The sequence below is a fragment of the Numida meleagris genome, chromosome 7 (genome assembly GCF_002078875.1).
Source record: "Numida meleagris isolate 19003 breed g44 Domestic line chromosome 7, NumMel1.0, whole genome shotgun sequence".
Lineage (NCBI taxonomy): Eukaryota > Metazoa > Chordata > Aves > Galliformes > Numididae > Numida > Numida meleagris.
In genome coordinates, this window is record NC_034415.1 from 29625853 (window position 1) to 29650233 (window position 24381).

The following is a 24381-nucleotide window of genomic DNA, read 5'->3' on the forward strand; positions in this document are numbered from 1 at the left end:
CGCTGGAGAAAGAGCTCAGCGTTGCTAACTTCTGTTCAGATTTTTTGGGTGCCCCAGCACATCCTGCAAACACCCTCAGGGCCAGGCTGCTCTCGGTGCAGCCTCGAGGCATCACTCAGGCTTGCACTGCAGGGAAGCACCCAGCTCCTCTTCAAAGAGCAAATCACAGAGCCACAGCTGCAGCTGGGATCCCTAAGAACCGCTGCTTTAGGTGTGGAATACAGGAGAAGTCAAAAGAAAGGGATCAGGATATCAAAAGGTGGCAGGGGGGAATAAGAGGAGTTGGGTTTCGGCATCCGGGATTCCAGATGTTTTCATTTATTCTGAATTTTAGTGCCCCGTTGATGAAGCCTGACAGAACTCTTCTGCCACCTGAGCACTTGGTCAGGACATTCACACGCACCCTCACTCAGACCGAAGTCACGGTGGCTTCCTTCAGGTTGTACCCAGTGGCCATTACAGCACAAACTGCAGCAATCAATCTGGTCAGCAGCAGCTGGAGAACAAATCAAGTGAGGTCGTTCACTCTCTTTTCTCCCGCTTAATCTTCTAACCCCTTGTGAGCTAAGAAATCTCTCCTATTTATTGGGGCCACTCTTACCAATAATGATGAGATGTGATCTAGTCCGGCTGACGTCGCAAGCAAGCAAAACAGAAGAGGCTTTTCTGAAGCTACCAGGACTTAGAGCCGTCATTCTGGCACAGAGCGGTGCTAACACAGCTAAAAATAGGCCCGTAACAATGGAGGAAGACTTGCACTTTTGAAGGGACCACACACTACAGCAAGATTGGCCTCTGTTGTTCGGTATTGTGCCACAGATTTCAAAGGAAGCCCTTGGGAGGTGTGAAAGAAGCCATTATTGACGGCTGGGCCCTCCAACTCAGGAGTATTTGTTAACACCTCTGCAAAAATCTTACAGCTCTGTACAGAAAAGGAGCGTTTCTCACCAAGCCCACACTGCAGACGGCAAAATGAAACTAAACGCTTACCTTGACCAAACTCAGATTTGGGGCCATCTGAAACTCAAATTCTTTACAAGCCAGATTCTCAGACATCGAATCCATCACCTTGTTAAGAAACACCCTCAACTGATGGACTTCTCAGCGCGGAGATCTTTCCTGCGAGCTCAGTCTGAGTTTATTTGTACTTGCATGACAAATATCTCGCTGCAGGGATCACTTTTTAAAATTTGCCTGCATGCTTCTCGGTGACTGGCAGGTGACTTCTCTGTTAGAATTATTTTGCTGGCAGCATTCTGTGAATACTTGATTAGTGACAAACAGATTGGCCTGCAGACTTGTTCTGTGCTACCTGCTTAAAACATTGTGTACCCTAGAAATGTATCTGCTAGCCAGAGGCAATTCAATGTGCGCAGATTTCATTTTGCCCGCAGTAATGAACACTGCATCTCGACAGTTAAAATACATTCTTTAAGGGGAAAAACTCCTAATAAGCGGCAGTGTTCCCATCTTTTCCATTTGCTTAAAGCAAAGCATGATTTTGTCCACAGAAGGCCATCAGAGTTCACCACTGGTACCACGCAGCAGCTCAGATACAGAGGTGTGCCAAGAGCAGCTGCACAATAGTGGAGGGGCGGTGGACAAAGAAGGAATCCAGCTCTCTGAACTTGCAGGTCCTCTGTAGCAAACACGTTACAGTAACTCCGTGCTGTAACTTCTGAAGTAAAGGCAACCAACCAAGCAGGGAGATGAAAGACTGAAACTGTCCGTGCCAGCTTCCTTCAGAGGCTCTGAGCAGGCTACGTGGAAAACTGTCCCCCCCATCTATGCCCTTGACTCCATCATTTAATCTGTTCCTAATCCTAGAAGCATTAGTGCAGGTCCTCAGTTCCTCCCCAGCCTCCACAAGGCACTTCAGCCTTATCTCCCCAAAGCAGTGAGAGTCCCAAAGAAAACCCTCATCCTCCAAGTGGGAGGAAGAAATCATCCCCACGCTCACACGCACGATTCCTGTCCTGTTAGCTGTCTCTTCCCCCCTCAAGAAGCCACAAGCACAGAGGGGATGGCACACAACACTTCCCATGAAGGATGAGTTGACCCTCAGCAATGGCCACAGCAGAAGGAAGCGGGAGGGATGTGGGGACCATAGGGCACGGAGCCTCAGAGGAGAGGCACTGGAACCAAGCAGAGATGAGGAACTTCATAAGTGAACGCAGCCTTCAGAAGGGGGAACTGGGGTCCTGCAGGGTGACCTCACTCCTCTGTGGTTGGGGCTGTGTGCTGGCACCTTCAGTGGACTCTGCAGACATCAGTCAAAGCAGGGGCTGCAGGCAGGCTGAGCTCCACAGAAGGGATGGCTGAGGCTCGCCCTCCTCACGCTCTGCACGCAGAGAAATGGGGCCAGAAGTGGGCTTCCATGGAAGGGCCTTGCCATCAGCACTAGAGCCTGCCAGCCACCAAGCCTCTAAGGAGAGGAAATTGATGCTGTTTTGCAATGTGCAATGGAAGACAAGGACATTTATATGCTTAAACATATATATTTGAATATAAAACTCAAAATAATGTTTAGAACTGCCAACGCTTATTGAATGTAGCTCAGGCACAAATGGAAAAGGTACAAAACATAAGAAGGTTGCACACGACAGGCTGCATAATGAACGCTGGGAAATCCCATTCACAGCTGTGTGTAGCAGCGAGCTGTGGTTTGTTCAGCAGCTTTGAGGCACACGCAGCAACACCCAAATCCAGGAGCCCGGTCTGCTTCCATCCACAACACTGTGCACAATGGGAACAGCGATACTGCAAACAGAACTGAGTGCTAGAACGAACTGTAGAAGGACGCGGACTGGAAGGGACCCTAAAGATCACCTAGCTCCAGCCCTCTGCCATTAATCCGTCTCACCAGTTAATGAGATGGAGCAAAGACTCACTTGAAGTCTTGCGATTAAATATCATTTAATTATTACAATTAGAGAAGGAAAGAGCCCAAATCTCTCTGAACAGCAATCGCTGCATCGCTCGCTCTCGCTGTGTGCTGAAGCAGACGCGTTGAGCTGCTGCTGAGCTCAGCCGGTGCCTCCCCACTGCCAACGCTCTGGGGCTGCCTTGCACAAGTTGCACCCTTCTAGCTCCTCCTTGTAGACAGAGACAACAGCCAGCGCCGTACCTATGGCCACAGGCCTGAGGATGCCCTTCTACAATATGTGCCTTCAAGAGGCCAGCTAGCTGCAACAAGTATTGCCCATGGGTGCTGACCTGAAATGACCAAGAAGCGGGCTACGTGAAGGCCCACAGCACATTCTGCCATGTCCCTGGACACACAAAGCTAACATGCATGAAAACACTGACATATAAGAAGTTTTGAACGAATGGTCTTTCATGATGACATCCTGCTCTTCTACAAGGTTGAAATAGAAGAGTAACTGCGTATCTAGTTTCCATCCTTCAGTTGTTACTCATTTCCAAGGTTTAGATGCTGCCCTGTGAAGCCGTCATGGAGACCCGAGAGGTAAAAAAGGAACTGTGATTTTATACAAGAGAAGGAAAGCAAAAGCGTGACTCATGTTGAGCATGGGTTGGCAGGAGGAAACAGAGCTGGCTCGCTGTTGGTTTGCTTTCTGTTTAAAATAAAGCTTAGAGAAGGCATACAGAGCATGGAAACTTCTATTTCTCAGTAAATTCCTGCAGCTGGTTGAGACTGTAATTTGTTTTCATTGTTGGCAGCAGCAGGAGTATCCTATACAACAAGTGCAAGGCCAGGACTGGCTCCCTCCCAGTCTTGATTTTGAGTAACAAGCATCTAAGACTAATAGCATTCGTCTTTCTTATTGAAAAAAAGAAAGATGAAATGCAATTTTTAAGATCTATTTCTGAGAAGGGTAAATTATTTACTTCCTGATTTACTGCCATGCCTTTCTGGTTTTTGTTTGTTTTCCCCTATCTCTTCTCATGGTCCCTCCCACATCCATTAAGAACAGCATTAGTATAAGGGCAAATGGTCTGTATTTACGTAATCAAGCACAATCCCATGGCTGCATTCTGTCAATCCATACGTGGGCCTGCTCAATGCCTGCTACCTGCTTTAGGGGGATCCCACCACTCCCATGTTTCCATGGCTGTGCTGGTGAGAGCAGCCCTGCAGGGCAGTGGTGGGCATGGAGAAAGCAGGGGGAAGGCAGCAGGCACGGGGTGCAGCTGAGAGCAGCTCCTGCTACAGCTCCTGGCAGGAGGTTGGGGCAGGGAGGGGGTCAGCCTCTGCTCCCAGGGCACAGCAATGTGACAGGAGGTGACAGCTTCATGCTGGTACACCTGCCTCATTCACTGCCCCCACCTGCACAGCCCTGATGGCACCCAAGGAGATGAGTGCAGGAGCAGTGCTGCCACCAGGCACAGCACAGAATGGGCCTTTGTTCTCCTTCATCCACCCGAACCCCAGCACAGCTGAAGTGAAATGAGTGCACCTCTGTGCAGGATGGAGTTTTGTTTCCGAGATCCCGAGAACAGCCTGTACACATGTGAGTTAGCTGCAGAGCACTTCTGTGTAAATCCACATCTCCCTTCCCAGCAGCCCGCCCCAAGCCTCACATTGCTCGGGTGTGACTGTATCTTGCACTGAGGCCAAGTTCCAGCAGTTCTTCTCAGTCTGCACGCCAAGAGCAATTGTATTTCAGCAAGAACTTTAGTATTATCTATGTGCATATCTGTGCAAATACATCCAACATGTTATTAACTAGGAACACCAAGAGCGTGGCCAGAGAAGACACCCAGGATCTCATATCATCAGAGCTAATGGAACCAGAAACAATCAGTTCCACAAACGTGTGCGCCATTGCCTGCTGACACTGCTCTGGGACTTGCACATCACTCCAGCAAAACGCAGAACACTTCCCTTGCACAGCCAGATTAACTTGTAGGCTCGTTTCATGTTACTGAAGTGAGAAGGCAACCAGAGTGTTTAAGACAACTCTGATAAAGTCAGCTGAGCATTCTCCAGAATTCCCATCCGAGGCAAACACATCTAAAAGTAGCACTTTGGTAGAAAAACATAAGTTCCCATCAGTGAGTTAGTGTTAGTTACTTCTCAAAACTGGTTAAAAAAGGAAAGATTGTAACTGGTTTGTGGAAAGTGACTGAGCGCCTTCTAAGTAGTTCAGTAAGGCACGATCCTTTCTCTCCAACAGATCCAAAGAAGAAATGGGAATTAGGAACAACACAGGAAGAACTGATATCTCTTCTGAATGATAATTACAAACAGAAACACTCCGAAAGAGCATCGTGTGATGCGCAGTCAGGGAAATACAGCAAAATTACACTGTTTACTCTAAGTCAACAACTTGAATCTTGTCACATTGGCGTAAGTTGTTAGAAAAAGAAAATGGAATTGGGCCAGTGGGGCAGCTGAGCCTGGAGGCTGAACACTGCAACCCCCTGGGGGGAGCTTCACTGCCCATGCTGGGGGCTGAGCTGCTGCAGGGAGCCCCTGGTGAGGGGGGGAACCCAAATGCAGAGCAGGCCTGGCAGGCACAGATCAGAGGCAGAGAGCACAAGGGCCTCTCGGGCTGCAGATCTGCTTTGTTAAAGCACACGTGGACACCATCTTCATGTATCCCTCCCCTGCTACCAGGAGCCCGGCTTATTATCCAGGACAGAGAAGTGCAGACGTATAAGCAGGGCTTTTTTTAAAGCCATTGATATTTCTATCAGTTCCAGTTTCAGACTCGTAGGATTTCTACTGCATTTTGGGAGTGCAAACAGACTCCACTGCCTCCAGTAACACAAAGCAGAAGTTCCTAAGAGTTCACACTGCAAAGAAACCGACATCTCCCAGGTTCTCCTGCTGGATTTGTGGACTAGATTACATAAGGCACATACTGAAAAGTCATGTCCAAATCCCTTGGCATCTCATCACACCTTCATCCAAATTGGACATGGAAGAAATGGCATGAGACATTAGTGCTGCACCTCAGCCTCTCTCTCTGACATTGCTCTGCAGATGCTGTCTCACAGCTTTCCCACCACGGAGCGAACTCCCCCACTCTCAGACATAGGCTGTTGGCTGGCTTTGTTGCTTTAACCCTGCTACCAATAAGCTTTGGAATCCACAGCCCACTCCGCCAGGGTGTAAATCCAGCCTTTAAAGGCTGGAGATACAGAGCTATCAGACCATTTCCTAAAAACAAAGAATTATTTATCAAAGCAACGCGATAGCAACACGGAAGAGCTATTTCAAAGCGCCCTGCACGCAGTTATGTTTCAGAGAGGGGCGTTCCGTCGGACGGTAACGGCGGTGTTTGCTGCGCTACCGGCTGCAGCACGGCTCAGGCAGCCCCATCCCCAGCTGCATGAGAAGGCTGCTCAGACCTTGCTGTGCCAGGCTGAGCTGCTGCTCCATGTGCTCATGAGAACACAAAGGGCATTAAGGAATCAGGAAGCCAGGCATCCAATGTGTCAGCCCATGCAGGTTTGGGGGGACACCATGAGCTTCCTATGTGCCTTCATCCGTTCAAAGGAGAGTATCAGGAAAACAGGAAAGCGAGGTGCGTGTTCGTATTCCGAGAGTACAAAAATGCTGATAACATCAAACTCAATATCTCCATATAAAAGCACAATTCCTAAACACAGCTGAAGACAAATTGCTTTAAAAAACATCAATAAGCATGTCATATACAATGCCAAAAACACATAATGAAAACCGTGTGAAGGCTCCCGTGTCCTAGCATTGCTTTTAGATGCCAGAACTCAGATCTGCACAAAGCAGTCGCCATGTGAAGAGAAATAAACACAGAAGTAGTTTTTGAAAAACAAAACCAAACAGAGTTCTGTAACATAGCATTTTTCATTTAAAACAAAAACACGCAAAGCCCCACCTCATTCTTCCCTGCTGGCGGAGCAGAAGCTGAGTTCAAAGCCCTCGGCCCCACCACGCAGACCCATGGCCACAGTGAGCTGCTCCCTGTGAGCCCTGCTGCTGCAATCAGAGCCGGCACCAAACCAGCCACAGGGCTGCAAAGAGCTCGCTCCAGTTTGTAGGCGTCCCATGAAGAAGTCAATCGTTTGCTAAGGCAAGGCAGTGCTACATATTCTCTTTTTCCTGAAATGAATGCTATTAAATAGCAGCATGTGTTCACTCTAAGCAAGAGGTGTGCGGGACGAGCACCGGTCATGTACTGCTTCCAGCACCAGAGCCCCACTGCTGAACAAGGGGATGAGAAGAGAAAGATGAAGTGAAACACAGATCCACTGCCTCCTGGATGGTGGCCCAGAGAGGGTCAGAACCGCATGCATGTTCTTTAACCTAACTTGCCATAGAGGAACTGTGGGTCAGGACCAGATGCGTAACGCGATTACTTTTAACAGCAGAGGTTCAGCCCCCATGCTAAATTTGGGAAATAAACGGGTTTAAAAGATATGAGGTGCTTTTCGTAGCCTAATGAAATTCATGCCAAGCGTGCTGTAAAGAAGCAAGCAATTCAGGAAGGCTAGGAGGGTCCCAAAGGGCTGAAGTGCCCGCAGTGAAAGGGGTGGGCAGAGCGCCCTGGGAGCTAGAGCCTCTTTGCATGGACCAAGCTGGGAGCTGAGCAGCACCGGTTCCAGTGTGAAATGCACAGCTGTCAGCAGAATTCACAGAACAGCTCTAACAGTGTTTGTTTCTGGAGCTGCAGCCCCATCTCCAAAGAGAGAGCTGGATGAAAAATAAAGGAGATCCTGTTAGGTTTGGTATTGATTTTCTCAATGGCTCATGGACTAAACACTCATTTAAATGCAATTTCCAGTTTGCACTAAAATAGCATTCAAAAGAAAAAGAAGAAATCCATATTGGCTGTTTTTATAAAGTAAGCGATTTCAGAAGTATTCCATTATTTCAGGTATCTCAAACAAGTGCTCGGTGAGCCCTGAGCAGGTAATGGAGCACCGCGATGCGCGGCAGCGATGTACAGGGCAGGCAGCTCAGCAGGGAGGAGACAGCAACGAGATGGAAGCAAACTTTCCATCTTCCACCACACCCAGGGCACCATTTCTGACCCAGGGACCTCCCGTGCCCTCCTCCTGCTGGAGCAGGTTGCAGCTGTGACCCCACTACCCCCCCCCCAACCCCCCTCTGCTGGTTCCATGGTGCCCCAAGCTCCAAGCTTGCACAGCACAGTTGCTAACTACTCACAGAGCTCATTTTACTCCCAATAGTGGTTACCAGCACCAAAGCTAACGTACACTCTGTCTTTTGCAAAACTGTTGAAGGAATTCTGGAAGCCCACCCTGGACACAGGGCTTTTTGGTGGGTGTTTCTGCTGGGGATCTGAGTACACTCCCAGCAGCTGCTTCCCAGGGAGAAGCAAAGGGCGCACCCATGGGTGGGCACCCACTCACCCCAGTGCCCGGCAGCATCTGAGTGCCATGGAGCAGCATCAACAAGGTGAGCCTGGGTTTCTGCCATGTGATCATGAGACTTGAGGCTGCTTTGCAAGCTCCCATTGATTGTCCTTTGGCCTCCCCCCCCACAGTTTGCTCAGCACCACGCACAGACATTCCAGCTGAGTCCAGAGCTTGGGCGGCCAGCAACGCAGAAGCTGGAGGCTCAGCTCAGAGCAGTGCTCCAGACAAACCACCTGAGAATGCCTATTTTCAGGTCTCACCATTAGCCCGGACTACAGTGACACGCACAGCCCAGCAGAGGTGTGCTGAGAGCAGGGCAGGAGCCCCACGCTGAGCTGTCACCAAAGGACAGCAGTGCATTGAGAACAGGTGCTGGGCCAAGGTTCTACAATTACGGCTGATTTAATACGAGATAAACACGGCTTTAGAGACACTTGAGTGTCTATTGATTCCTATGAAAAGGAGCGTACATAAAAAGATTTATTTAATTGCTTTTGCATTTCAGAAGTGCAGGTTACAGCCATTAATCACTTTGAGCAGACACGGAAACGTCCTGCTCGTGCAGTGCCAGCCTGACCTACAGTGTGCTGCGGGCACAGGGCTCATAGAGCAAGGTCGGCATGGAATTGCTCATACATGTAGAAGTTCCAGAACTGTGGAGACGTGGCATTGAGGGACACAGTCACTGGGTATGGAGGGATGGGCTGGGGTTGCCCTCAGGGATCCTAGAAGCCTTTTCCAGCCCTAACGATTCTATGGTCCCATTCAGACATCAACATCACATCCCAGCAAGTGCAGTAATTGTGGGAAAGACACAAACTACGTGAGCAGGATCTCCAGCAGCAGCTGAGGTAGGTGTCAGCCACCTGAGCACACCAGCTACGCCAGGCCCGGCCAGTCCCTGCCCCACAGCACCTGAGGACCCTCAGCAGAGGGTGCCCTGCAGGTACCCCCCCCCCTCCCCCACAGCCCTGTGCTCCCAGCAGGGCTCAGCAGCACAACCACACGCGGAGGTCACTCCTGCAGCAATTCCTGCTCTGACAGACTGCATTTTCTGCTCTTTTTCATTATGATTTGCACCAAACTATTCATCAGATACAGGAAAAACCCTGCTTTGCCGGCCGGGGAAAGCCTCCTGCCCCTGCACCGCCACCAATGCAAGGAAAGCAGTAAAGCAAAATTCCAGACATCTCCATTGCAATGTCAAACCCTAAAGCAGCATACATGCCTAACTCCGATGAAAACAATGCTCTAGCTGCTGTTATTTGAAGTAGTTGGCAATTACCAATAATTAATGAACTTTTAATTGCAAGAAGTGTTTTCCTTTTAAATCTAGGAAGCATGTAAAATGTGAGAGCATTTTCAAATGTGGCAATGCCACGACATTAGCATCACTTAGGACTTTGCAGCCCCACCTTGAGCCATGGGGCAGCCCCCAGCTGGGCCCCCCACACCCAACGCACACCCCACTGCTGAGCTCAGCTATGGAAGGCTTTGCTACATGGATCCCCACACTGCAAGGAGGGGGATGAGCAAACTCGTCCTCCCCCAGCTGCACACACCCTGTGTAAGGAGCAATGGCTGTTTCAGGGAACAGGACCACAAAGCATGCAGAGCTGTAACAGTTACTCTATGGCTTGTTTTGTCACATAGTGGCAATGCTTGACGTTCCATGGCAAGTGTATCCTTACAAGTTAACCCGAGCAAGACTGAACATAAAAAAAAAATAAAAAGACCCCGGGTGCTTCTCACCACTTCCACCTGCAAACGGAATGTTAACCTGTGCAAGGCTGTGAGCACTGCACTGCTTTGTAGCAGGCTCCACGTTCTCGGGGGATTTTGGATTAAGAAGTTTGACCATTGGGAAATAAATAAATATAAAGCAAACCAGGGATTCTCCAGCCCTTGGTATCGCGCTGTCTCAACACAGAAGCACACTGACTCCTAAAAAACAAACACGTCCTGCTGAGGGGGCTGTGGTGTTCATCTGGGGCACAGGAGGCTCAGGGGAGATCTCACTGCTCTGCACAGCTCCTGGCAGGAGGTTGGGGTGAGGGGGGGGTCAGTCTCTGCTCCCAAGGAACAGCGATGGGACGAGGTGATGGTCTCACACCGCGCCAAGGGAGGGACAGGCTGGGTGCTGGGGGACATCTCTGCTCCAAAGAGCACTCAGCACTGCACAGGCTGCACAGGGGTGGGGGTCACCGTCCCTGGGGGTGTTCCAGAGCCGTGGGGATGTGGCACTGAGGGACGTGGGCAGTGGGCATGGGATCTCAGAGGGCTTTTCAAGCCTTAATGACTCTATGGTTCTCTTAGATCTTTGTATTCACATCCTGCTCTGCTAATAAAAAATAGAATGAGCCCTTCCGGCGCAATTCATTTCTCTCTTCCCTTTTCATGAGGTCTCCGGATATAAGAAACCTACCTGCCCAACTCACTGCGGTGCTGAACGCCTCGGATACCCAGGGAGAAATCAAACCACAGTTTCTGGAAGGTTTAATTTAAACACTTGAACTAAATGGAGAGGTATTTGAAGCACAAGGACAGCTGTCCAACAGCAGGTAAGAACTGACCTCCTGGCTTTATATTTCCCTTGAAATTATCTGATAAGTGGAGAAGTTGTCAGCTATTGTAAGGCTTTCCAAACCTTGCTGAACCTGCCCGAATCAGTTACAAAATGGAAGGAGAATAGAGCCCACTGGTAAACATTTAAGTTCCAAATTATTTTAATCTGCACCCTAGCGACACACGCAGACTTGTGCATATGGTGTCAACATGCTAAGTGCATTCCCTCCACCTTCTACTAGTTAAGCATGATGCTGACTCGGCAGTCCTGCAAGGAAACAGCTGAATCCAACATACCACGTTCGTTCTGCACTTTGGGAATTGTCATACTGCATCTGCGGGATTCAATTTTTTAAGGAGTTGTCAAGTTTAATTGGAGAGTTCACACAATCCCAGCTCTGGTGCTGTGATTTATCCAGCAAGTGTTTTGCTTTCATCACTTTACACTCGCTCATAGATCTAAATAAAACCATCTGCGAACAAAGCCTGTGGAACTGGCTGAACAGCTTTAGCACGTTGGTTTTCCTAAGGTTTAATTTGTGCACTTTTTCATTTGCTGGATGCTCAGCTATGTTTTTAGCTTTCCTGCAGACGTGGTGCTCCGGGCTGCAGCTGCAGAGCTCCAAACAGAGCAGAACCAGGCATGGAGACACTGGGAGTGATGCTCGGCCTGTGTGCACCCACGTGTACCATGCACACTCACCAGGCATGAATTCCTGGTTAGAATAATGCTTTATGAGCCTCAAGTGTGGGAGCTGAGCAGCACAGGGACAAGCTGGATTGGTACTGAGCAGAAGTGAGAGCATGGAGTACTTACGTGATGTCCAAAAGGCACTTAAGCACCTCTCAGAAAACAAGCCAACAGCACATTAGCTTTCTCTGACATGCATTTGAAGAATTCTGAAGCCTAGCAAAAAGCAGTGAGATTTTAATGAGACAAACAGACCATGGCATACTCTCAGTGTGCATCAGGTCTGAAAATGTGGGTGCACAGGGGCTTGTTTTGCAAGGAACAAGCCCTTGCTCCCTGCTCTGACACAGGCACACAGCTCCTGGTAGCTCAGAGGCTGGTGAGCAACAGCCCCAAGCCCAGCCAGCCTCTATAGTAACAGCTGGCAGCAAAGAACCTGCTGAATCAAGGGCATGTTTTCTTCCTAACACCCTTCTGACTGACAACTGCAAGGTGTTCGCATGGCAGCCAGCTTCATCTGTCTCTCTAAACACTGAGAGGACCACACCTGAAGTTCAGAGCATGGCAAAGCACTGCCTTACAAAGTGAATAACACTTGCTGCAATAATTCCATGAAACTCATTTGACTAAGTTTCTGCTTTCATCAGATTCAGTAAAACCGATAGCGATCTTCTTTTAGCTTAGCACTGGAAGCGGCGACGCAGCTTTGCTCAAACCCTCCTTCCTCCCATCACTTGGCAGAGGGGCTCCCACGGACCCAAGGTGTGGGGCTCTGCGCCCTCAGCACTACACGTGGAGCTCTGCACTTCTGGGGCAGCCTCCTCTGCGTGCCTGCCAGAAGACGTTTCAGCTCGTGCTCAATCCCATCTGCCCTAATGCATTCCCCTTTCATTTTGCCTCCAGCTCTCGCTCACTACATGCAGCTTGTAAACTAATACTAAGCCCACGCTGAACCCGTTGAGCTAAGGTTTGAGCCATAAAAGCCTTTTGCAGCTCTTACTATATCTTGGTGAAAAATAAACACGGAAGTTTAGAAGCCCCAACTCATTCTTGGTCAAATATTCAATTTGCAAAACAATTATACATTCCCCCCTTCCATGCTCTCCTTTGAAAAAAATAAGGGAAAGTAAACTGTTAACATTTATGGTAGTTGACAAACTTCCATCTTCGTGTTAATTACTAGTTCTAAGAGCATGGAAGCAGACATATTCAGCACATCCTCAGCTTCCTATTTTGTGTTACTTTTTAGTGTGGTGCCCTCAACAGGAATCAGAGCCCACAGAAAATGAAGCCTTCATCCAAAGTCTGCAATGCAGTTCAGAGAGTGCAGCCCAGCTGGTCTGCAGCAGCCACACTTCTCACCTCTGTCTTCGAGACCACTAGCAAACAGCCTTCCCACCACCACCTTTAATAGGTACAAGGCTCCACCTTGCTGTGTTTCTGTAATGGGAAATGCCTCTGTGTGAACTCATAGCAAGCCTCCCAGTCAAGAGTTTTTACGTAACACTGCTCGTTTATCCTCGTGTGCCATCATTCAGCACTGAAAACATTTGCAAAGGCATAACTAGTTCACATGGCGATATCCTCTATGTGTGCAATACAAAGGCATTCTGTTCTGCGTGCCCTGCATGAGGGCACATCAAGTCTGCTTGCGCCCAGCGCTCCGTGCTCACACAACACGTACACATCACTGCTCCCCGGACTACAGCACAACTCCATGAGGCACAGCTGACACTGGCTGAGCATTGTCCAGCCACACACCAGGCTTTCTGTGCCTGCCCTGGAGCTGCACTGTTCTCCCCATCACAGCAGCCCCAGCCATAACCAGGAGGAGCTGTGAGCACCACCAAGCACAAGCAGCACCGAGCAGCCCTTCCTTAGTCCTGCATCCCACAGAAGTGTCTAAGTGCTTGGACAAAGGCTTAACTTGACCTGTAGAGATCTGAACTTTCCCGTGGACATCTAATTCTTCCGCTAGATTCGTGTGTAATTTAAAACCAATTAACTGAATGGAAGGAAAAAAGCCCTTACACCGAGGAAAAACAAATGTGTCTTCCTTGACCTTGTAATTATGAGCATACGTACCCAGAAAAACAATAGAGTTGACCAAGACCTCAGCTTGACCTGTGTAACTGCTAACACAATGTTTCCACACCACTCTTCCCAAAGTCACTCTTTGAAGGGACGTTGTGACAATATTCAAACAACAGCAAACTGCACTTAAAGGAACCACGCACCTCACGCTGGCATCCAGATGTTTTGTTGTAGACTTCTACCATAAATGTTTACATATTTCTCCTGAGGGAGAACTAAAGGAATAATTTTCCTAGCCAAAATAATACCTTAGAAGATACAGATTTTTATACAAGATGTGTACAAGGAAGAGCTCCTCTCCTGCGAGACATCCTCATTTGTTAGCATCACTTTGACAGCCTCATTCCTGAGTGCAACAGTCTGAAGAGGTAGATGCTAAGCAGTGCTATAATTAGCATGTAATTTGTTCTAAACTTCCCACTCCAAAATACCAAGATGAAACAACTGCTGGGTAAACAGAAGGGATAGCAGTGTTTCCAGCCACAGTGCAGGTCTCCACCAGCACTGGGGCACATGGGTGGGAATTAGAAGGCTCAGGGCCGCTTCCCACCGCTGACCAGCATCAAGCCTCAGTTCTAGGCTGTGCAAATAAGACCAGTATTCAAACACAGGCATCCTATGTTGTTTGCAAGCTGATGACCTGAAGCTGCAGGAAACTGAGTGGCACTGCTGCCCACAGAGCCTTCAAGACGTACAGTGCATCCAGCTCCGAGCAAGCTGCATGCCAGCCCACAGTCATCACATGCGGAACATTGACCTTGAAGCTTGCTGCCATTTAGCTGTTGTAGAAAAGTGGGCTTTCCTCCATGCCCCCCACCAATAAGCTCTACTAGGAAGGAGGCTGTCGAAAGTAGAGAAGTTGAACTTCTTAGGCATTAATATTTACTAGAATTTTCTATTGGGCCTTTTAAAAGGAAGAGTGAACCATAAATACAGCGGCACATTGCATTTGTTTTGTCATACACATTTCAACCTCTACATATTTCATGCTAACTAGGGAAATTAAATGAAGTAGCCTACAAAATGCATCAGGTGAAAGCCCAGAGAGCAGAGAGCACACTGCGTTTTAGGAAGGCCACACTCTGCATCCCACTGCAGAGCAGGAGTCCATTTGGGGCACTGCCTGAGGTTCCAGAAGTGCTCGCTGCGATGCACCACGGCCTATCCAAATGCCCAGGCCTTTAATTCCTAGTTGCTTACACCTAAATTACTTCCATCATTAAGCTCAAAACAGTATATTAGATTTCCATTGTTCAAAACAACAAAAGGTTCTTTTTGTTGGCTTTGTTCCTGCCATTATTAGATTGGCAGGTCATTAGGAAGTAGTTCACCAAGATTTCTCAGAGATGTAGTTTGGTAGCAACAAGCAGAGCAGATTTTTGAATCCATTCAGGGAGGAAAACATTCACACCACATTTGGCAGCCTCATGTCAATCCATTGCATCATTAGAAAGGAAACTTTCCTTACAGACAAGACCGGCCCAAGGGCTTGTGATGCACCCACTGCGCTCCTGGAACGCCTCGGATACGCCCCACTCCCACATCACTGCATAATGGCTACATTAGTAAATAGGACTCCTCTTTAGCAGCTAGCTTGCCTTCGGTTTTGTTTCTGTAAGTATCAAGCTGAGCACAGGATACATCTGCTGTAAAATAACAGACTCACCTTCTCTGAAACAGTTTTCCTTAGGTCGGAGGTGATTATTAAGGGGTCTCAGGTGTGGGCTGCACTGACTCCCAAGCCACAGCTGTGCCCTGCCCCCGGTCCCCCTCCCAGCTACCATTAAAGCAATGCTTCAGAAAGACAGGATAGAAGCAAGGGAAAAAATTAAAGTAAAATGTTTATCAGCAACCACCACATGCTGCAGATAAACGATTTCAGGCTGTTCTGGGCTTGAACTTCCACCAGAGCAAAGTTTTCCTTGCCTAGGATCATCCTTTTTTTATTCAATTAGAGCTTTGGCTAAGAATGGCTGTCCTTCCTATTCATAACCTGCGGTACCGCACCCGCTTCAGGAGTGCCCCCCCCCACCAACCGGCTGTGCTTTACACCACATTCAGGTGGCTGAGGGTGCAGGGAAAGCAATGTGCGAAGCATCACTGGGAGATGACAGCTGCTGCTTCTCACCTCAACGGGCTCTGTTTCAGAGTTGTGGCAAACATTTTAAAAAGAGACCAACACGAGTTCAGCCAATGATTCTCATTCTCCCCCCCCCACCCCTTCCATGTACCCAGCGATACACAACGGAGAGCAGCACTGCTAGGAATACATGGGGACATTGGGCTGCCGGCCTCCAGGGCCTCAGTGCCACCACAGCCTCCAGGCACAGGGCCCACACCCCCCTCCCATACCACGGGCCTCTGCTCACAGACCCCCAGCCTGGGGAGGGCCGTTTCCCCTTAGTGCTCTTCCACTGTCTGCAGGAGATAGATAACACACAGCCTTAACTTACAGCAAATGAGTTGTCAAAGCGAATCTCTCCCATCCCAAATGGAAGCATTTTGGAGAAAAGAATAAGCTAATTAGATATACGTACAAAACGTTTTTTTTTTTGCGAGCTCTCTTTAGATGTAGATCATAACTCCCAGGTGGAAAACAGATTGCTCGTTTGTTCAGCCAGCTTGCCGAAGAACAAGATCCTGACATTCTTGTTATTATTTTTATAGCTATATTCATGAAGTCTTGTGGTTGATAAGTAGGGCAATTTGCATGGCAGAGAGATACATCGCTCTGCACCCAACCCAGCAACGCAGCCTTAAGCACTCAAGGAAGCAGGACCCCGGTGCAGTAAGCAGCAGGCCCCGCATTTCCCACCGCGCACCGCAGCCTCGGCTGCCTGGTAAAGCGCATTCGTTAGAGACACTTGTGGCACCTTTAGCTTCTTTGTCTTCAATCACCGAGATGCCTGGCATTTCAAAAAGTCAAGTGGGGAGGATTAGGCTCAGCTGAGAAAAATATCTTCGCACAGAGCTAGCGAATACCAGTTTGAATAGGAAGCACGCTCACAGGGAAAGGCAAAGCAGAAGCTGTTCTCCATTTGTTTCCATTATAAAAAGGAAGAGGGCCGCAAGTACCGCGCATCAAAACAGAAAGAGCTATCCGAGGGCTATCAGAGATCACAAATGCTTTTGCTACGAGCAGAAACGCCGACACGCTTTCTCTAATCGCTCATTAGCGGCCAACGCGCTGGATGCGCAGTGCCGGCTGGGGGTCGGGGCAGCCCCCCCAGGGCGGCCCAGCAGCCCCAGTGCCGCCGCCCCCGGCCCAGCCCCCCCCGGACTCTGCTGGATCCATGAAAAATATCACACGAAGCAGCAGAAATAGAATAAAAAAAAATGAGCCCACGTGCAACATTTTAATCCCGGCACAGTCCTGTTTTGTACTGAAATCCATCAGCAGCTGTGAATAGAAGACTGAGGATCCACTTGTTGCTCCCAAGTCCAGATCAATTCTGAACACAAGCACTTGACATTAGTTATTTATCCTTTATGACATGCGTACAGTAATGACTACGCTGAGATTATAGCACATACTTATGTGATTCTCACACCATATATCACCTAAACTCAAATCGATATATCTTCCAGAACACCACCAGGTTAAATCAGGAGAGAAGCACACCAGTGCTCTCAAGTCTTCCCAGCAACACAAAAGATGTTTCAGCCAGCATGTATGGCTCTCATACGTTTACACAATGCAGTTTTATTCTAAACCAACCTCAAGCTTGCTTTTTTCTTTAAATAAAAAGCAATCGTTTTCATTTTGCTTATATCTTCCACTCAAACACCCTGGTAAAAGCTTCCTTCAAGCAAGGAAAAGGCAGCTTTAACATTACTCGTTATTTAGAATCCTACTGAGCCCTTAGACCAGTCCAGCCAGCACAAAAAATAATAGAAGCACGTATAGCACTCACCCTCAGGATATTTGAAGTAAGCTTCATTACATTCTTCTTTTCCACACCAGCATTTCACTCCAGCACAACTACTCACACCTTCTCCTAGCAGTATACCCCCACAGCTCCCACCCAGGGCAGGAAATAAACCAGCCCCAGTGCTGCTCCCCACCCACCTGCAGGACAGGGCCTAACGCTGATGTGCTGCACCTGGGCCAGGGGAGCTCCCTGCTGCAAGAGGCATCTGCTCCTTGGAGGGGCGTGAGGAGCTGAGCAGAGAGACCATGGTTGAGGGGCAAGTGGCCAAGAGACAGCTTGGGAGGAGGAGGAAAAAGGGCAGGGGCCTGGTGAGCAGTGCAGATCGTGTCTTGGGGGAGCAGCAGCATGTTGGGTGTGTAGGCATGTGAGGGGGTTAATTAGCAGCTGCTGATAGTTGCCCTCTAATACTTATCCTGAGAAAATAACTGTTATTTAGGTACTCAGCGTGCATGGCAGTGACATAACACTTCTATCTTCTTCGTTAGCTGATGGAAACATTACACAGATGTATTTCTGGAACTAATTGGAATGATCCTGTTCTCTCAGCTGGCTTGCATGGTTTAAATAAGCCTCCTATTAACTCAGTTGTTTTCTTAATCCAGCACTAGACTTTTAAATACTGTTACTCCTAGCACAGCAATGACTTCAGTGCGAATAACTCTGCTCCCTAGGCACATCACTATATCGATAATGTGATTTAAGCCCTGATGCATACACCTCCAATACTCTGATATGCAATTTGAAAGGCTATTACTTAAAGGCTCAGGTCGCTGGGAAAATAATTCAGCTGCCGAACGCAGCCTCCTCCAGCAGAAGCACAGTGCTGTGGCTCTGGCCCTGTGGTGGTTGCTGCTCTCGTGCCCCAGAGATGCTGGCACCATCCCCAGCACTGCACCTGTGGTTCACAGGACTGAATTTTACCTGTGCAAAATGTAAAATACTTGCACCGTGTGTCTGCCATGAAAACAAATGCTGCTGCAATGGGCTGAGAGTTTCCCAGGCAGCAGCACTCGTGTCCCTGCCATCCTTCAAGAGGGGGCATCAGGAGCTGCTCATCCCTGGATGAAGTGCAGTGTGGAGCAGTTCCAGGCTGCTCGCCCATCTACACACCATTTTCCCATTTCTTCCCTTCCTCATATGGTGAATAGGATTAGCATGCAAATTAACATGTTGTCCCATTCACTCTGTCACTCTGAGCAACATTTAATTAGCAGGAAGGCATAGCCTACCAGGAGGGCTCCATGTTTACCAAACACAAACTCTGCCCACCGGCCTCAGCTGGAAGCACACCATGGACCAAGCTGCTCCCCGTGGGCCGAGCTGCTCCCCATGGATGAAGCCACTTCCCAGGCTCACAGGGTGCCTCGGCGCAGACGGGCTCTTTGCACAGTGTTGTGCTGTAATTTGTAATTGACAGTTTTCCTGCAAGAGCTTCCCAGCCAAATCAAGAGATTGTTCTCCAAAGACAGGCAGCTGGGTAAATGTCAAGAGCTCAAAAAGTAAATTACAGTGCAAACAGGTTTGATATTTCTATGAAATGAAAGTTAAGCACATTTCTTCTTAAAATACAGAATTTTATTTAAAACAAGTGAAAACCTTCTATTGTGACCTTTATGAGATTCCAAACAGTGACGAATTTGGTCATTACAAATAACCTTTTCCTAGTAAGAGCTTTACCAATGGGGACTTCCTTGCAGTAATTTGTGTGAATTCATTTCCAACCTACAAAACAGTAAATAATATAAAAACCTGCTAAGATACCTAATCTACATTAAAACATATAGAATGAAAAACAAACCAAGAGGGAAGTTCCGCTTTCAAGTGTGCCTATGAGATATTCCATCCTGTGCCAGCTCCGTAACGCTGCTACTTCTGCCAGGATGTGCCCTGCTATTTGTCCCTGCGATTAACCCAAAGGTGGGGATGAGATCATTAACAGGGGATTACTGGCACGCTCAAAGCCCTCATCATCCCTGCACTAAGTACCTGGTTGTGGGCCAAACTAAAAATATTCCTGATATTTTCATTGTTGTTTTAACTTTCCATTGACAGATACTATTCCATATCTGTAAATTAAAAAGAAAACTCAATGGCCAGTAAACAAAACCTGAAGCCCTAATTAACCCACAGAGCACCAAACAAATCTCATGACATAAACGTCAAAGTGCTTCTGAGCTTTTTGAAATAAAAGTTTCCTTTTGGCAGTGGACACTACAATTTGTCCACAGTTTTTACAGCACTAGACAGCAACTTTCTGTGTACAGTCCATGGCTCTGTTTGGCTACAAGCACCCAGCAGCAGGAGAACAGAACCAGCTTTGTGCAGCTGATCCAAAGCGGTACCATGGGCTGCAAGCCGGGGCCCACCTGCAGCAGCACAGACATCCTGGCCCCAACCACGCTGTGCTGGTCCTTGCTGCCCACCTTGGCTCCTGATGACATGGGGCAGGCCCAGTGCACCCTGATGAACGTGGGCTGCTGGGTGCTGGGAGCCCTGTCCTCTGTCTCCAGCCTGTGGTATGCCTGGTGCTGGGCCTTGTCCCGTGGTGTGCTTGGCGCTAGGCCTCACCTTGTGGTGTGCCCGGCACTGGGCCCCACCTTGGCTGGGCCTTGCCCTGTGTGTACCCTCTGTGACCAGTGGCACCCAGAGCTGCCTCTATGCAGAGCAGCTTTCCCCACATCAGTCAACCTGCTTGTGGCTTCACCTGTCTGCAGGCAGGGAACATAAATCCCACCTGACAGTAAAGACATGGAAGGGGCTTTGGGAGCAGACAGGTGAGCGGTGCCTGTCTCCCTGGAGCACCCTGCAGGCCGCGCTGGTCCCACTGCCTCAGGCTCCCGAGCCTCACAAAGACAGGCAGTGCCAATAACTGCTGGGCTGATACAGAGATTCATTTTATTTGCTGAAGTGCAGGAATTGTCCTACAATCATAGAACCACCGATTCTATGGCTGTTGGCAGCTGAATTTCTCCTCTCCTCTCAGTAACAGTAGAAGGCCCAGGGCCAAGTCCTGCCCTGGCGTTGCCTACCTCCGTGTACAGGCAGGCACAGCGATGGCTGCCAGACCTCAGCAGCATGGGCAGGGATGACAGAAGGAGGAAAGCTGAGCTTATTTCTCTTCGCTGGGATTCTTACTGCCAGGTTACCCTGGTGTGTTTTTTTGCTGTTCTCTGAAGCAATGTTCATTAGCTGGGATTGAAAAAATTGTCTAAATATGACAGTACATTTGAAAGGATTGGTAATAAATTCTTTCATATTTCATATATGTCATAACTTTATCCTCTGCCTTAACATTCCCTGACAAAATGTAGTACTTGCTATTTAATTATATCCAAAATTGGAAATACAATATCTCCTCTGTTATTGAAAAAAAAAAAAAAAGCACTATATAATGAGGACCAACATGTTACAAAGTTTCTTTAATGTTTAAATACTTCAGCTTACTCAATTTAATTCAGAATATAAAGACTGCCATTTCAGCAATGAATGTCATGTGCCTTTATAAAATCAACAAGTCAACGCGCAAGGCAAGCAGAGGCATGGTTTGCCTGCACTGAGGGGCTCACTCTCCATATCAAATTCCCCTCTCATTATTCAGGCTAAACCCCTCTTGCATGGTTTGTGAAGTTTCCCCACTGGAGAGTGAGCAAGTTCCTGAATCAGTAAAATTAACAGGTAGGAAGTGCAGAAGTGATGGACTTGGCATGCAGGTGACAGAGATCCCAACAGAGCAGCGGGGGGTGGGTGGGGGTCATCAGGAGCAACCCTGGGCTGTTCCACGTGCAACTCTGCACGGCTCTGCGTGCAAGAGGTTCTCAAACAAATCACCCAGAGAGGTAATCAGTGCACAAATCTTCTCACACCAAAACATCAGAGGCAAAGTGTTTATTAAAGAGTAATGCAGTTTTCTAGCTGGAGATGATGCATGGTGCATGGAAGACATCACTTGAATAAACATCGCAGCGGCATCTGCAAAAGCAGCGCGATCATCATCAATCTGTATTTCAGAAGATTGAGCATTGCCTCCATGGCCAGGTGCTCCCGTTAATAAGAAATCCTTCTGTGGAGAATTAAGTTTAAAAATAACCACTGGGACACTTCAATCTGTGGGTCTCCATCAGATGGGCTGACCGGAGTCAGCAAATGAAGACAGGCGGGCAGCGAGTGCAGAACCGCGAGCAGCGCGGGAAGCGCGGGGATGCTCGCTGGGCCCTTGTTTGCGTGCAGCTGCTGCTTCTCTCCTCTGTCCAGGATTTGGGGGACTGCACTCCCAATTCAGTAATAATTTCATCTGCTGACAGAAGTGGCACAATAGAAATGGTAACTTCTGGACATTGTTTTCCAGTTTATGGAGCCCATAACTTCAGTGAACCATAACTTGAGCCTCCCTAATTTCAGGTGCACGTGCCAACTTCATTTGGAACCCTCTAAGGAAAGATCTGCAGTGGCTGCCAGCCTTTCTACATCTGCTAGCATGTCTTTCAAAGCTCAGGTTTATTTCAGTGCATTTTTACAACTGGGCTTAAAGAAGATGTTCCAAAATCTGTGAAAGAATCCCTGACTTTCCTTTTGGGGACCAAGTACTGGGTGAGAAAAGTCCAGGACAGAGAAGCCCGATGGCAAAAAATAATTGAAATAATGTTCAGGGGAAATAAAGGAAACTATTTTTGAATAGCATAATTCCTTCCTGTTGGGGTTGGAAAATTGATCTCCGATTGCTTGTGCTTCCCTCAGATTGCTGCTTTGATCACTGCAGCCTACTGCTCGGCACCTTCCCCCCCTGGGCCTTCCAGCTGGAGCCAGCCTTGATGGAGGTTTGCAGAAATGATCACTATTTAGATACAGTTTCGTGGTTTTTGAGTATCATTAGCGTCCTGGAAACTGTTTTAAAATGATAAAGAAAATCTTTGCCTTGAACTCTACCACTTTGTAAGCACATATAAAAGATGTTCATTAATTTAGGTGAGGCAGAGATTTAAAGAATTGGTTTTGTTTGTTTGTATCTCAGCACTATTCTTTTCTTATCTGTTTCAATTTTCGTAAAGACTAAGAGAAAGCAGAGACCTGAATCGACAGAACTCACAGAATAAAATACTTGAGAAAGGAGTTCCCCAATCACCTGGCTCTGCCTCCAGCGTTCCCCAAATTTTTTTTATCTCCCATTTAATAATACAGTGCTGGAGATGTCTCTCCCCTTCCCTCTTCTCTTTTGCTCTTAGCATTTTCTTCCTCTGTTAATCATTGTCATTGTGGCAAATAGAGTTTTACAGATCAAATTGCTTTTCTTGTTATAATTCCAGTTCTATAAGAATGTTAATTAGGGTTGCTTATGTTTCAGAAGCTATTTAAAATGTACAGTAAGATCATACTCTGTTCTTCACATCAGTGTGCAACTCCTACCATCGCTAGTAAAAACAAGTTCCCGAGATTTGAGGGTGGGATTTTTTTATTCTTTAATGTGTGGAGCATGAAAAAGAAAGCAAAGTTCATCTTTCAGCTTAGGGTCTGTCAAAGTGCCTCTGAAAGTTACAGTACAAAAAACTCAGCTCTTCCCCAGCTCTGCTGGAAATTTCCATCCTTGCCTTCCCCACAGGGGCTCACAGTCACCAAAGGTTTTGTGGAATAAAGGCAGTGGATGCTTTGCAATTATGCCTTGCCAAAAATGGGATGCTTTTTCTCTGAAGGAAGGCCAGGCTCTCAGAAGTATTCTCGCTCCATTAAAATGGCCCATGCCAAAATAAAACCTTTGATTGTGTTTGTGGGAAAAGTGATTTCTTCTGTGTTGTTTTATCATTTTGGATGTGTGGGTTATAAAGGAGCCCTTTTTCACAGGATAGGGAGCATCTCCCAGGGAGCAAGAGGAGCTGCTCATTCGACTTCAGCTGCATTTCTGTGCAATTTGAACGATTGCTTCCTCCCATTCCACTGGACGGTTCAGTGCAACGAGGGCTGGATGGGCTGTGCCCACCTCCTTCTGGAGCACCCCAACCCTGGCCCCCCAGACTGGGGGAAGCAGTTCGGTCAGGAGCACTGCTGCCCACTGCCCACTGCTCGCTGCCTGCTGCCTGCTGCCCCTGCTGCTGTACAGCCAGAGCCTCCACCTTGCGGTGCTGGAGGATAAAGCAGTACCACTGACCCTGACGCAAGTGGTTTAACACGATATACCATGAAAACAGGTGTTTGGATAGTGGAAAAAATCATCATTAATGTTGATAGCATTCTTCTGTTTTTTGACCAAGTGTGGTCCTGAGGGCTGGTGTGCTGGCAGGAAAGCCTCCTCTGCACAGGGAGTCAGATGGGGGTAGAGGAGCAGCGAATTTTAAACAATCCAGGAAAAAGATATAATGGAAGAAAATGAATTAAAATTACACCCAACCACTTCCATGAAATGGAGTAGAATGCTGTGTGTGATACAACTCCACTCTTGAAAGCAGGAGTGCATTTGCTGTCATTACTCTTGTAAGCTGAGCAGCATAAAACAAGATCCACTAATGGCAGTGCTTTTGACAGGAGCTGGAGCCGCCGGCAGCAGGCTCCGTGCTTCACCTGCCAGTGCTACGTAAAATTAAAAGCCAGGCTTGAGGAAATCTGCTGGGGATTGTTCCTACCGGAGAGCGAGGAGAAGAGAAATGCTCGGCTCCTCTTCCTTCTCTCTCGCTCTTTTTTTCCCCCTCTTTTCTTTTATAAGGGAACACAAAGAAACACTGTATGGAAAGGATGTTACTATGACACTGCTGAGAGGTGCGGTGTCTCCATTTGTTAAAAGAA

At 48.0% G+C, this 24381-nt stretch overlaps 2 long non-coding RNA genes across 3 annotated transcripts; one reads left to right on the plus strand and one right to left on the minus strand.

The window, feature by feature from the left end:
- On the minus strand, positions 702-17689 carry LOC110402852. Its single transcript, XR_002441342.1, has 2 exons — positions 17596-17689; positions 702-2341 (listed from the first exon to the last, which is right to left on the minus strand). It is a non-coding gene; the product is annotated as an uncharacterized LOC110402852 (long non-coding RNA).
- Positions 8855-13538, plus strand: LOC110402853. 2 transcript variants are annotated; one of them, XR_002441343.1, is made up of 3 exons: positions 8855-9182; positions 10734-10892; positions 12837-13538. It is a non-coding gene; the product is annotated as an uncharacterized LOC110402853 (long non-coding RNA). The 2 variants fall into 2 exon arrangements; XR_002441344.1 differs by lacking the exon at positions 12837-13538 and adding an exon at positions 11139-11368.